This window comes from Solanum lycopersicum, chromosome 1 (assembly GCF_036512215.1).
Source record: "Solanum lycopersicum chromosome 1, SLM_r2.1".
NCBI lineage: Eukaryota > Viridiplantae > Streptophyta > Magnoliopsida > Solanales > Solanaceae > Solanum > Solanum lycopersicum.
This window is the reverse complement of record NC_090800.1, coordinates 19066013-19080030: the sequence shown is the minus strand read 5'-3', so window position 1 is coordinate 19080030 and position 14018 is coordinate 19066013.

The following is a 14018-nucleotide window of genomic DNA, read 5'->3' as shown; positions in this document are numbered from 1 at the left end:
ATTAGTGAAAAAAAGACCGAGGATGGTAAATATCAGCGTTTTATAACAATGCTGAAGCAGCTTTCTCTAAGTGTCCCTTTGGTAGAAGCTCTTGAACAAATGCCCGGTTATGCCAAGTTTATGAAAGATCTGGTTACAAAGAAAAGATCGGTCACTTTCGAGGATGATGATAGACTGTAGCATTGTAGTGCTATTGCTACAAGATCTCTCGCACAAAAGAAAGAAGATCCGGGTGCGTTCACTATTCCTTGTACAGTTAGGTCATTACATTTTGCGAAAGCATTATGTGATCTGGGGGCAAGCATAAATCTCATGCCCCTCTCGATTTACTAGAAGTTGGTTTTGGGTGATCCAAAACCCACTGCGATACGGCTACTGATGGCTGATCGGACAGTGAAAAGGTCTATAGGGATACTCCATGTTGTGCTAGTAAAAGTGGAGTCATTCATATTTCTGGCAGATTTTGTTATTCTTGATTGTGAAGTTGATTTTGAAGTGCCTATTATTCTTGGGAGGCCATTCCTTGCTACAGGTAGAGCCTTAGTTGATATGGAAAAAGAGAAGATGAAATTTTGGTTGAAAAATGAAGAAGCGACCTTCAACGTGTGTAGGACCATGAGGTAGAGTGGTGAGCTTCAATCAGTATCCGCCATATCCCACAAAGAAAAGTTGAATAATGAGAATGAAAAAAGTGCAAAACAAGAGTTTATGGTTGGGGATGTGGGGCTTTTAGACAGATCTGGGTTGCCTTGTCTTCCTGGCAAGCTAAAGTCCAAACGGACTGGCCCTTACTTGATTACTCAAGTATGCCCTTATGGAGCAGTTGAGTTAAAAACCAAGGAGGGAGTGCGGTTTATGGTGAATAGAGAACGAATAAAACTCTATTTTGGGCATACTGCATCGCTGAATGAAATGATAGAGGCATACTATCTTGATGAAGGCTGAGTAATCAAGTGTCCTCAGTCGTGCCGCGACGTTAAATCAGGCGCCTGTTGGGAGGCAACCCAATACTTGTAGTTTTTTTTTTCTTTCTTTCTAGTAATGTTAGCATTTTCTACTAATGGGTTTTAAATTTGCAGGCACATCACCAGGAAATTCTACAGAAAATCACTCTGCAACATTCACCAACGGACATATGCGACGGACCGTCGTTCTCTTGACGGTCCGTCCTGCACAACCGTTCTGGTTGTCAGAGACCCTATTCCTAAGGATCTCTCATATTTTCTAAGTGTCCTCTAACGGATATCTACGATGGACCATCATACTCTCGACGGTCTGTCCTGCATAACCGTCATGACGGTCAGAGACCCCTCTCTTATGGGTCTCCCTTTTTAGTTTCCCACGGTGGACAGCGACGACGGACCGTCATAATCACAGTGGTCCGTGCTGATTGTCGGTGCTTTGCGCCCCAGGTTGGCTTCACCTACCACTCTTGCATTTCAATTTTTTTATACATTAAGGACAATTGCATGTCTTTTTGTTGGGGGTGAGGTAAATGGAAAGTGAGTGCTAGGGTGAAGTCTGAATAGCCCAATTCACTATCCTCTTTTGGGGTTTTCTTGCCTTTGTTCTTTTTCCCCAAGAGATTGATTACTTTTTCTGTTGAATCGGCATGTATAAATCTTGTGTACATAGTTTAATTCTGGAGCATGATGGCTAAAATGTTATCCTGATAAAATGGAAAATGATGCATGACTACGCATAGTAATTTATAAATGTGTGGCTTTAAGAATGACATAGAGGTACACCACTGCATGACCCTAAGTCTAAAATTCAAACTAGGTGTCTGATAATCTGGTCAAGTGATGAGATGTCAAGTGAGTGTGAGGAATATTTTAATAGTCCACTATTTGTACTGAGCTAGAACTTCCCTGGTTAGTCCTGCTAAAAGTAAGTTGTATTAGACAATTAGGAAAGGAATATAGGCCCTTATTCAATATAACCCATTGTTTAGCCTAAATAAAAGAAAATCAAAAGAAATTTATCCTTCTTTGATCCAAATTATTTGAGCTTAAATTAGACCTTTCTTTCTCACCCCAACTGATCTTTTTCTGGGAATAATGTGTTGGCCCTGGTCCCTCCTTGGACATGTGCACCTCAGCTTATTCCAAAAGCATAAGTTGAGGGTGGCTAATGTTGTAAACAACCTTTTTATGGCCCTGACCCAACTTTGGGTATTTTGTACTTTGACTCATGGCAAAGCCATGAGTTGAGGGTGGCTACTATGAGGAATGCTCTGGAAAGTGGGGTTGAAAGAACAAAGAGAGAGAAATAAAAAAAGTAAAATGACTCAAGAATTAGTTGAAAGAAAAGTAAAGAAAAAAAAATATTCAAGAAATACAAGCAAGAAAAGAAGAGAGTCACTTACACAAATGAAGAAAGAAGGGAAAATAGCAATGTGAAAGAATATGAGAAACTGGGCGAGATAAAATATTATAAAATGGTATGTTTAGCCGATATGTCAAGGAGGGCAAAAATTCACTAAAGTATACCTAAATATACCCTACCTGACCCTGAGCCTATGTTACAAACTAAGAAAGTCGTATCGTGATCGTAAGGGTTGTATAGCAAACTTAAAGCAGTGAAAATAAGGGAAAGCTTATGGAAATAGGTATAAATGAGTGTGAATTTGTTCTAAGAGTGAGTGTTGAAAAGTGATCCTTAATCTCAAACTGAAATCATTGTGTGAAAAATGAGGATTTTGTTTTGAAGTGAGGACACTAGTTCCATTTCCGGAAATATTAGCACCCCGGTGAGAAATTGAAGAGGATAGGTGTTAGTGCATGGTGAGTCTGTGTGATTGTCTGATTCCACATAATTCAAGCCTAATAGTGATAGCATGCATTAATATGATGATATTAGTCGGGATTGATATCTATTGCAAAGGATAAAACATGGATACTATTGTACAAAGATTGTGTATTGAGTCGTAGTGCGTCGCTTGAGTACAAACAACGAATTTAAGTTGAGGGTGTTGATATACTGTGCTTTCACGGTATTATTAATACTTTGTCCTTAACTTTAGTGTGTCCAAAAGCCTTTTTGTGCTAATTTTTATATAAGTTTCTCCATATTTGCAGGAAATCTGTCAAAAGATGAATGCAGAGGTTTTTGAGCGAAGAAATACAAAAGAGACCACCTACGGAGCTTGTGACGGTCCGTCATGCTGGTGACAATCCGTAGGTGGCAGCGTAGAGCAGCTGCTGAAAAAAGATGGGGAAGTCTGACCAAGTGTGGGGTTACGGAGTCCATGACGGTTCGTCGTGTCTATGACGGTCCGTCCTGAATGTTCGTCATGAAGTTCAGAGAAGTAGTCCAGCACCCATATTCCAAGAGTTTAAGTGTCTTGGAACGAAGACCCTCGACGGACCGTTGTGCCTGTGATGATCCGTCATGCTTGGCGTCGAGGGTAATGAAGAGAGCTGCAAAAGAAATTGCACAAGTATGGGACGATAGAGTCCATGACGGTCCGTCGTGACCACAACAGTCCGTCGCGATGTCCGTCGACCCAGCTGCGTTTTGACTGATTTCCAGCAAATAGAGTCCTTGTTTAATTAGGTTTTTATTTTCTATAAATAGTTTGAAAAACCTTGTTTTTGAGGTTAGACTCTGGGCCATTGTGAGACTCTGGACCATTGTGAGACTCTGGATTATTTCGTTAGGCCTTTGATTATCATTAGAATTTTTGTGAGATTCTTGATTACTTTGAGATTCTTGTAAGTAATTGTTGGTGATTTTTGTTTATTAATCAAGCGAACTTTCAGATTTTAATCTTTCTCATTGAAGTAAGTACATGAATTCTTATATCATATATTTGAATATTGTTATTATGACTATGGGTAACTAAACTCCATAACTAGGGTTGTGGGAACCATAGGCAAATAATGAGGTAAAATCTAACTAAAATAACAATTGTAGTATAGTGTCTTGCATGTATTAATAATTCTTTCGCTTAGAAGTCTTTTTAACAGATGGCCAACGTTAGAACTCGCCTTAATGCTACTTGCCGGAGTAAGGAGGTAGATAATAGGAAAAGAATTATCAAAATAGATTTAGTGTATACGATCTAATAGGCTAGTATTGATTGGTACGAGGTAATAACTTAGTCAAATATCGAATACGATGCTTAATATGAGGTAAAAATAAGGGTTAGGATAGCAACACACGTAGCCGGACCAAGGTGCGGAGTGACATTTTCTAGATGCCGGACGTAGGATTTAGAAATACATAACTTATCACTTTGCACGCAAGATACTAGGAAAGAATTGTTATAGCTACACTAATCAAGTTATGAACTTGTGGGGAACACGTAAACCCTACTTTGATTAATTTATTAAACTCCAACATTCGAAGCTGTTAGTTGTCTCCTTTTATTTTGCTAGTTATTTTCATTTACTTTGAAAAAGAAAACCCCCCTTTTATCATGTTTGCTTTCCAAGAAAGTAATTTACTGAACAATAGTAGTAATAGATTGAAGTTAAGTCTAAACTGTTTACCTCTTGGGAACGATCCCAACCTCACTAGTTGGGTTATTTACTTGACATGACCGCTTTACTTATTATTTGAGAAGTAAGTTTGAGCGTATCACACATCTATATGAAGATATCAACTATGAAGGGGGTGATGAGTTTTTGAAGGAAGGGGAAGTTGAGTCTGAGGTATATTAGGCCATACGAGATCCTAGAGCGTGTGGGTGAGGTGGCCTATGAGTTGGCATTCCCTGCAAAGCTAGCTTCTATCCATTAAGTGTTAGATGTATCCATGTTAAAGAAGTGCCTAGGTGATCCAACATCGATTTTACCTGTTAAAGGTTTGGGGGTCGAGGAACACTTGTCCTATCAGGAAGTACCTGTTGAGATTTTAGACAGACATATCAACAGGCTAAGGAACAAGGAGGTTGCCACAGTAAAGGTATTATGGAGGATTCATCTTGTTGAGGGTGCTAAGTGGGAGTCCAAGGCTGATATGAGATTCCGCTACCCTTATCTTTTTAGCTCTTGAGGTTCGACTCTGTAATCTAAGGTCTAAGTTTCCTTAGCTCTCCATTCTTTGTTCCTATAGCGTGATTGTGTGTAGTAACTATGTTATGATCTGTTTAGCATTATGCGAAATAATCAGTAGTGTCATTCTAGGACAAATGTTCCTAAGGGAGGGATAATGTAACAACCATAAAAATGTGTAAGATAAGTAATGCTTAATGTGTCTAGAATGCCTACGATTAGACCGGGTAATATAGTAACTATCCTAAATATGTATTTAATTATTCAATTAATAAGGTGTAGGGGAAATTCAGGGATCGAAGGTCGAAACTGATCCCTTGATGTGAAGTCTTGCTCCACCCAGGTTCGAACCAAGATGAGAGCAATGATTTATTGTGTTTTTTTTATTGGTGAATTAATTTGATAAATTAATAATTAATGGATTATTAAAAAAGGAAAATCAGATTTTATTATTAATTATTATTTATTTATTAATTAATGTGTTTTTATGACTAAGTCTCCTAGTTGACTAAGTCAAAAGTACTTCACCTCTTTTAACTCAAACTCACGCTCATCTCTCTCATGTTTCTTCAACCTTTTCACGTTCTCTCTGCTAAAAACACAAGCACTGATCAGCAAATAAACATTCATGATGATTGAAGAACTTTCACGTTAAAAACATATTCAAACATAGCCAAAAATGTTAGGCAAAGAGAGAAGTTTTTTCGTCGAGTTAGTGTTGAAGCTTTTGGACTTAGACTTGTTCTTTGGAGGATTTTTTGGGCATCAAGTCAAAGGTATAACTTCAAAAGATATGGGTTTTCTTCTCTCTTCGTCCCTTTCCCATAAGACCCCTAAAACTTCATGTTATTTATTAATTAATTAGAATTGTTTCCCCTTTTCCATGCCCTTGTCACTAGCTCCTAATGAATCATATGTTGGGTATGATTTCAAGTAGATCTAGGTGTATGTTATGTTTTCGTAATGAATATGATTATGTTTATGCACTTGAAATTGTATGAAAGACAACCATGTATTCGAGAGTTTGTGCAAGTATGTGCATGTGCAAAATGTTCGTGTGAATGAGGTTCGGTGTAAGGCTTCAAGTATGATATTGTTTTGGTTGTCATTTTACGTTCATAAACCTATGTAAGTCGTGATGTTTATCAAAATGGAATTGGGGGTAATTTGATTATCAATATTTTTTCTAAACGAATCCATGAACCCCAAAAAGTGTTACATGATCCATGAATTTTCCTATGTGTTCTAGTGGAAGTATTGGTGAAAATAGGCCAAGAAAATTATTAAGTTTCCAACAAAAATTATAAGTTTAGTTTAGGCTAAAGTATAGAGGAGTAAATCTGGAAATTTAATTAATTTTAAAGGGATGAGGCCACAAGGATTCGAACATGTGACCTCACTGGTGTGATATCTAAAACTTGCAAGAAAAAAAATGGGGTCAGGGGGATTCGAAATGGGGTATACTGGCTGAGAAAGTAGAATGCGAAAAAATGGAATAAATAAAATGGGAGGGATGGGAATTGAACCCACGACCTCCACGCAGCGAATGAAGTGAAAGAGAATTAAAAGAAAGCAAGTGTGAGGCGTGGGAATCAAACTCACGACCTCAAGGCTGCAAATGAGAAAGGGAAAATAAAAGAAAATAAAGTGCGGCTGTGGGGGTTCGATCCCAAAACCTCACAGCCAACGCTTAGATAAGTCAATATTTAAATAAAAATAAAACAAGGCGGCTGTGGGGGTTCGAACCCAAAACCTCTCAGTCATTAGCGAAATAAAGAAAAATAAAGAGAGGTTGTGGGAATTTGATCCCATAACCTTCTGGTCGATGTGAAATGAACAAGAAAAATAGATAAGAAAATAAATGTGGACTGTGGGGGTTCGAACCCACAACCCCTCGGCCAAGGGATAGAATTTCAAAAGAAAAGGAAAGAAATGTTAATGTTGGAGCTCGATCTAGGGTCCTAATATCATGAGAACTAATAATAAAATCAAGGAAAAATGTAAGTGTTGTCCAAGAGATTCGAACATGGGTTCCCTTGCCCAAATTTCCGTATTAATACATAAGTCATACATGAATTAAATGTTCAAGAATAATGCCACCTAGTTAGATCGAAATCTAGATCTTGTCAAACATACAAGATGCATAAGTCTTGTACTACATAATCTTAGGAAGATATTAGTCACTTAACAAACTATGAATGAAGCCTTATGGCTTGTATGTATAGACCCATAAGTCTAGCATACGTTAAAAAATAAGTGAACCAAAGATGTATGTAATGAAATGATGTAACCCTAGAAGGGTTAAGTACGAGTTTAAAAGACAATAAATGGCCTAGTGCATTAGCATACGATGAAATGATAATTATGTAATGAAATGATGAAACCCTAGAAGGGTTAAGTAAGAGTGTGAAATACACAAATGTCCAAGTGCATTAGCATATAATAAAATGAAAATTCACATAAAAAAGGGGTGAGTAATTATGAAGAGCAAATGCGTAATGTTAATGAATGTGGTGACAACATGATAAGAGACTAATGTAAAAGATGAGTGCAATCTCAAATAAGTCCAAGTAAATGTTACCAAAGCGTACTCACCTGTGAGAGTGTAAAGTTAATGAAGAGACCAGTCTCTATGAACACTCTAATGAAAGTATTGAGATTAACACACTTAAATGATGATGAGATGAGAAATCATCTATTGAGCTATGATGTCCTCTTACTACAAGCCATATTCCATGACGTATGAGTTGAATGTAATGAAACTTTATACTGAGCACCGATAGACTAGCTATGAGCGGTGATGACTTCTTTCGGGAAGGCCAGAGGTTCACGTTACTCTCATGAGATGAGACTTTCTGGCATGCTGCGTATGAGTCTCCTTATATCTCCTAGTCTTCGAACATATACTTCCAATATAGGGATCTGGCGGGGTTAAATTCTTATGTATGCTAGCATGTTTTGGGTCACCTTGGCCGGTGATTCCACCTTTTTTTAGTGTGGGTGAGACACTGGTTTTCTTGATGCTCACATGATCTATGTCTATTAAATTTAAAGTTCCCAATGAATGAATGAGACCAGCCTCAAAATGATGCACATAATGAAATGAACGAAACCAAACGTGTTAGGATAGGATAATAAAGAGGTGAGCTAGACTCAAGTAATAACACTAGGTCTTCTTGATGATTGCACAACAAACCCAATGAAATTCTTAAATTACATCCTAGGTATAGTTGGTCTTACACTAACTTATGAACGAAATGAAATGAAATACGTATAAAAATGAATGAAGCAAACTCGCTGTTTGTTAATGAAGAATCACTAGTTGAGGTTCCATATGTTGAGCCGTCATTTTGGAATGTCTTAATGTCAAGTCCATTATTACAAGGTCTCATGGAATATGAATGAATGCTATAAAAGATGTTATGTGTTATATGCAATATGATATGTGCTATGTGTAAGATGTTATGTGCTATATGCAATATGATATTTGCTATGTGTAAGATGTTATGTGTTTTGTGCAATATGATAAGTATGATGATGCATGTTACTCTCATGGAATGACTTTCCTAGTCCAAATTTTAAAAGCTCATTGACTTTCCTAATCCAAATTACGAAATCTCAGTGACTTTCCTAATCTAAATTTGGAAAGTTCACTAACTTTCCTTAACACAATTTGGTTAGTCCACTGACTTAACTTTCCATAATAATATTTTTAGGAAAGAGCTATTTTTACTCATGTATGTCCTTAGTGTGTGCTTGAATATACTCATACTTAGTACAAGTGTGTACTAATCCCATACAACTCTATATTTTTAGGTGCAGGCACAGGTGGGCGCTAGAGTTTATAGTTTGACGTGTAGCTATCCGGACGTGGCACTTTCATCTAGACATGGTAGTCCTTCATGCATTCGAGTATTTATACCGTGATTATCTAGCTTAGATATAGGCTTTCGCTAGTGGAGCATGTTCCACTAGTGTTTCTTTCCACTTTTATTTCAGACTTTTTATTGGTGCCGTTTTTGCAAAAATACTTTTAATGCAATAATGAATTGTTTCTTTCATTTGATTATCTTTATATTATATGGTTGATTTGTGTACACCTATGATGTTAACTTCAAAATGTTTACAATGAAATAAAAATTCAAAAAGATCAAATTTTCTGCTAAAATTAACCTAGATGAAGTGAGAATGACGTATGTAGGCTTGTCTGCGACCTATGAGAGGTCAACGATGCCAGTCTCGTCTGGGGTCTAGATTATGGTCGTGATAAAAGAGAGGTACTTACCTCTCATAGTAGTATGGGATGCTACCTTACCTTGCACGATTATACTTGGAGGTGTCTTATTATATGGTTCATTTGAGTAAGGAGGAAAAAGAAGTTAAGTATGAACTCTCATATGTTTTTGATGCTTTAATATGCTTACGATATACATGTTATGCTTATGGCTTTCTCTGTTATGACTATGTATATTATTGACTAACCATTTGTGATGTATTATGTTTGGTATGATAGTTTCTATACTTGGTACAATTCGTACTAACATGTATTGCCTACATGTTGTTCCATGTAGGATCATGAAGAGTTTGAGTTCTTTTGAAGGGCAGAGTTTCCATGGTTTTGGGTCATCATAGCATTCAAGGACACCACCCTTAGTTTCTTTTATGTTTTCATTATGTTTTAGATTTTATGTGGGCTGCATCTCAAGATTCTCATTCATGACAATGTTAGATGGTTTTGAGACAATGTTATTAGAGATGCTTCCGCATTTATGAAATACCTCTTGGTTTAAGTTTAAAGAATTATTTAAATTTCCCTCTATTTATGCATGATATTATGTAATGAAATCAAGTGGCTTGCACAAGACCTCCAAAAGGTCAAGTATGTCGCGTTGCGATTCGACAATTCCATATCTTCTAGGGTATACTCTCGAGTCATGACAATAATACTTCCAAAATATGATTCTAGCTCTTATCTTTAAAACATGTTTCTTTCTATTATTTGAGATAATTTTTCAAAAACATAGCTCGAAGGCTATCATGGAAATCATAGTTTCATCTGCTGCTTCATTTAGAAAACGATTACTATTTTCTTAAAAACTAGCTCAAAATCTCTTTGAAAATCATAGTTTTTGTTCTTATTTAAAGGTGAAAAAATTGTAAACTCTTTGGAACTACATAGTTCCCTTATATTTCGTTGAAGTAATGAACCTCAACTTTACTCGTTACTTAACTTGAACTATTGTAACACTCTGAAAGTCCTCACTTAGTATAAAGCCCAACTAGATGAAGTAAGACTTTAAACATAGTTTCTAAGTCTAAAATAATGTATTGAATCTATTTATGAGGTGTTAGAGTCAAAATGTTAAGAAACGATCATCACGTACGGCGAATTGTAAAATGTGAGCTTGTGTGTCTTGACATATTTCAATGGGTTTTAGGAGTCGGAATCTAATGAAATTGGGAAAGAATGTGTTAAATATATAGAAGAGTGATTTTAGGGTCGAAATTTCTGGTTAAGACTCCCCAAGGAACAGCCTAGGGGTCCTTGATAAGGAACATTCAATTTACCTTTCAAAAGCAGATTGTGGCAGTGTGCAACCACGACCACAGTCAACGAGCCTTCGTTTGAACGGCACTCTGTAATTTTGTGTTGCTGATTGAATTTAAAAATTTTTAAAAATAGTTTAAAATGGCACTCTTTTATCCAAACTACACCTTGGCAAGATGGCATGTTAATGGAACGATGGATGGTCGACTAGAGTTTTCGATTGGACTTGTTCACAAGTGCGAAAATTCAGCCGAGCTAAGGGTGGTTTGGTAAATTCCATCTTTCGCCAATTAAGTGTGGGGTCATTATAATTTGGTAATTTTAAGTATGTTGAAAGACTTTAACTCGTTAAAACATTGAACTCTTCATAACTTCCAAATCAAAAATCTAAGCCTATTTTCCCTGTCTCACAAACTATCTCTCTAGACCACCATTGAAGAAAAAAAAGCACTCAAGCTAGTTCACTCAATATTCATTCTTTCTAACTTCAATTTCGTGGAATATATCACTTATGGTATGGGTATATTGATTCATTGATTAATTTCTCCATGAAGTCCTTCAAAATTTCTAAATTTCGAAAGCTAGATTGAAACCAAAACTAGGGTATGTATTCTAACCATGGTTCACTCTTAAATCATTTTCATTATGTTATGTTCCTTATATTATGATTATATTGGGACTAATTTGTTGCTTCTATTATAAAAATCCCCCAAAAACTAATGTGATCCCATAACCTAACTTTTACTAATGTTGTGGGGTAAATTGAAAAATCATGAACATGCTGTATTACAATTGATGATTTTCTACCTATAGAATCTTGTCTTCCATGATTATTGTGATTTGACTAAAGTATAATCATAATACATTATTCATAACCTTTCAAAGAAGGTAAATTCTACGGTTGTTTATGTGATGAAGAGTATTGAACATAGACTTTAATTACTTAGAAGGTACATGGCTTATGGAAGAATAAAACGAAGGTAATTTGGATAATTTTCATTCTATTGAGTCTTATCTACAATGTATTATGAATTATGTATAATGAGTGTGGTCTATTATGTTGATTGAAAATCTAGTTCTCCTGAAAACACTATAATTGAGATTATGAAAGTAATACTCACACATGTATATAATGATTCTATGGTGAAAGTGTATTCTCATATAATTAATCTAAGAGCTTTATTTTGAATTGTTTTGAACAAAGATGAATTACTCTTCACACATGTATATACAATTAAGATAATAATGGTAGTAAGTTGGGAAGTGTACTAAGCACCAAGCGGATATGTACAATGAGGAAAAAGACCCTTCCGCTAATGCAATAGGCCAGGTCATCCAAAGTGATTACTCATGAGATAGAAGCCTTATCACTAATGCTATAGGCCGGTTTCTAGAAGCAATCTCACTATCCCTTAACTACGTTCCCCTGTAGGACATAGCTAGTCGATCCACATAGTAGCTAATTCAAGGTTTCACCTTGGCAAGTGGAATACCCCTTTTCCCTGTGGGGCTTTATAACACCGTATTCCATGAAAAAACTCTCATGGTTTATGTTAGTTATAGTTGCTCTTCCCTAAGGTACTAAAGTGAAGTATAGATAAGGAAGTAAGAACTAATCTATGAGCTCCTAATGAGTTTACTAAGTATTAGTGGGGGTATGAGACTTCACTTGTACGTTTCACTAGTAGGGTTAGAGGGTCATTATAGGTGGTTCCTTGTAATGATGAAATGATTATGATAAAATGTATATGAAATTGAACGTAAAGTTATCATGTGTGACCAAGGTGATTTTGTATGGGAAAGCTTGGTAGGGTTGGTAGTATGGAATGCTAACTTTACATTGTCCAAATGGATCCTAGGATGTTCTCAAGTCATGATTGTGTTGAAAATTAAGATATTATTGTTTTATTCGCTTACACGATGTGTTGGTACTGCAAATGGCTTTACAAAACCTCATGTATGCGTACTTTATATGAAATTATCATTTTTCTCATGTTTCAAAGGTTTGATTGATTTCTCCATACTTCGTGCATTAATTGTACTAACCCCTTTTCTCCCTCCTATATATGAGTATAGGTTCCGGCTAGTTAGTTGCTTCACCATTCTTGAAGGAAGCTTGGACTTATTATCTCCAAGGCATTGTGGTATGTCCTCAAAGATGAGTGGACATATGCACTATTGGACACTTTATGTTGCTCTGTTGATGTATTAGAATTATTGATGTTCGGTTAGGTACATTTTGTTCTAAAGACAATTGTGTCTAAAGGATTAAGAACCTTATTCGTTGATCTTATTGAACGCTTATAAATAGACGGTTTTGTGAGAAAAAATTAGAATATGATCATGAAATGCATATATTTGCAAAACGAGAAGTCTATGTAAACTTCATAAGCGAGTAGTCTATGTAAACTCTATATAGGATATGGGAGAAGTTTAAGTATGCTTCAATATATAAAAATTTAAATTTTTTTCTACATTATTTTAAGTGCATTATGCCATGACGATTGTGCTAAGATGCTTGTATAAGACCTCTTGGAGGTCGAGTACGCCGGTGACGTTTAGAGGATTCTCCTATATCGTTACAACTGTAAGTCTTTAGATGTTTGTAAAATACTTTTGAAAACATGAAATACTTCTCTTGACTTCCTTCATAACTTATTGACTTGATTCTTACTTTTCTTTACTTGCCTTTTAACTTTTAAATTCTGTACTATGATCTTAATTTTTCTTGAATTGGATAATGGATTCAAGGTTCATGATCTCATGTTTATGGATGATTTCATGATATTTAAATGTACATTAGAGTGTTGGAATAAACTATAAAACGTAGGTGTATTTCTAAGGAATAAGTACTAAAAGGTAGGGAACGAATGGGAAGGACTAGCGTCCGTGGTGCTTGGAGAGGCGTGGGACGACTGTCATCAAAGTTCAGAACAAAATCCGGGGCGCTCTTGCTGGCGCGGTGCCTCAAGGGTGAAAGATCAAAAACACTTTTGGGGCGCGCTGGTTGGCACGACACCCCACCCCTATTCCCAGACGTTTGACGACTTGTCGTGCTCGTTTTTCATATGTAAACCCTCTAAACTTCATTGATTTTCCCCCAAAAATTTAAAATCACTTAGACCCTCAATATACATCAGATTCAAGTCTAAATTACACCCGTAAACAAGAAAAAATCTCTAGAAACTTCAAAAACACAATTTATAATTGCTTAAAGGAATATCATCAAGAACTCAAAGGATTTACTATCAAACCACACATATTTCGCTGAATTGAATGATGATTGGTGCGTTGGTAAACAAACCCAATGCTATGTGATCTCATATAACTCGTAGGGATCACCAATTAACGAAATCCACAAGCTAATCTCGACGATCTTGATGACTCTTTAATGTTCTTCTCCTTTCTCCCCTTTTTTCTCTATAATGAAAACCCTAACTATTTTCCCGAAAGTATAAACTGACTAACAT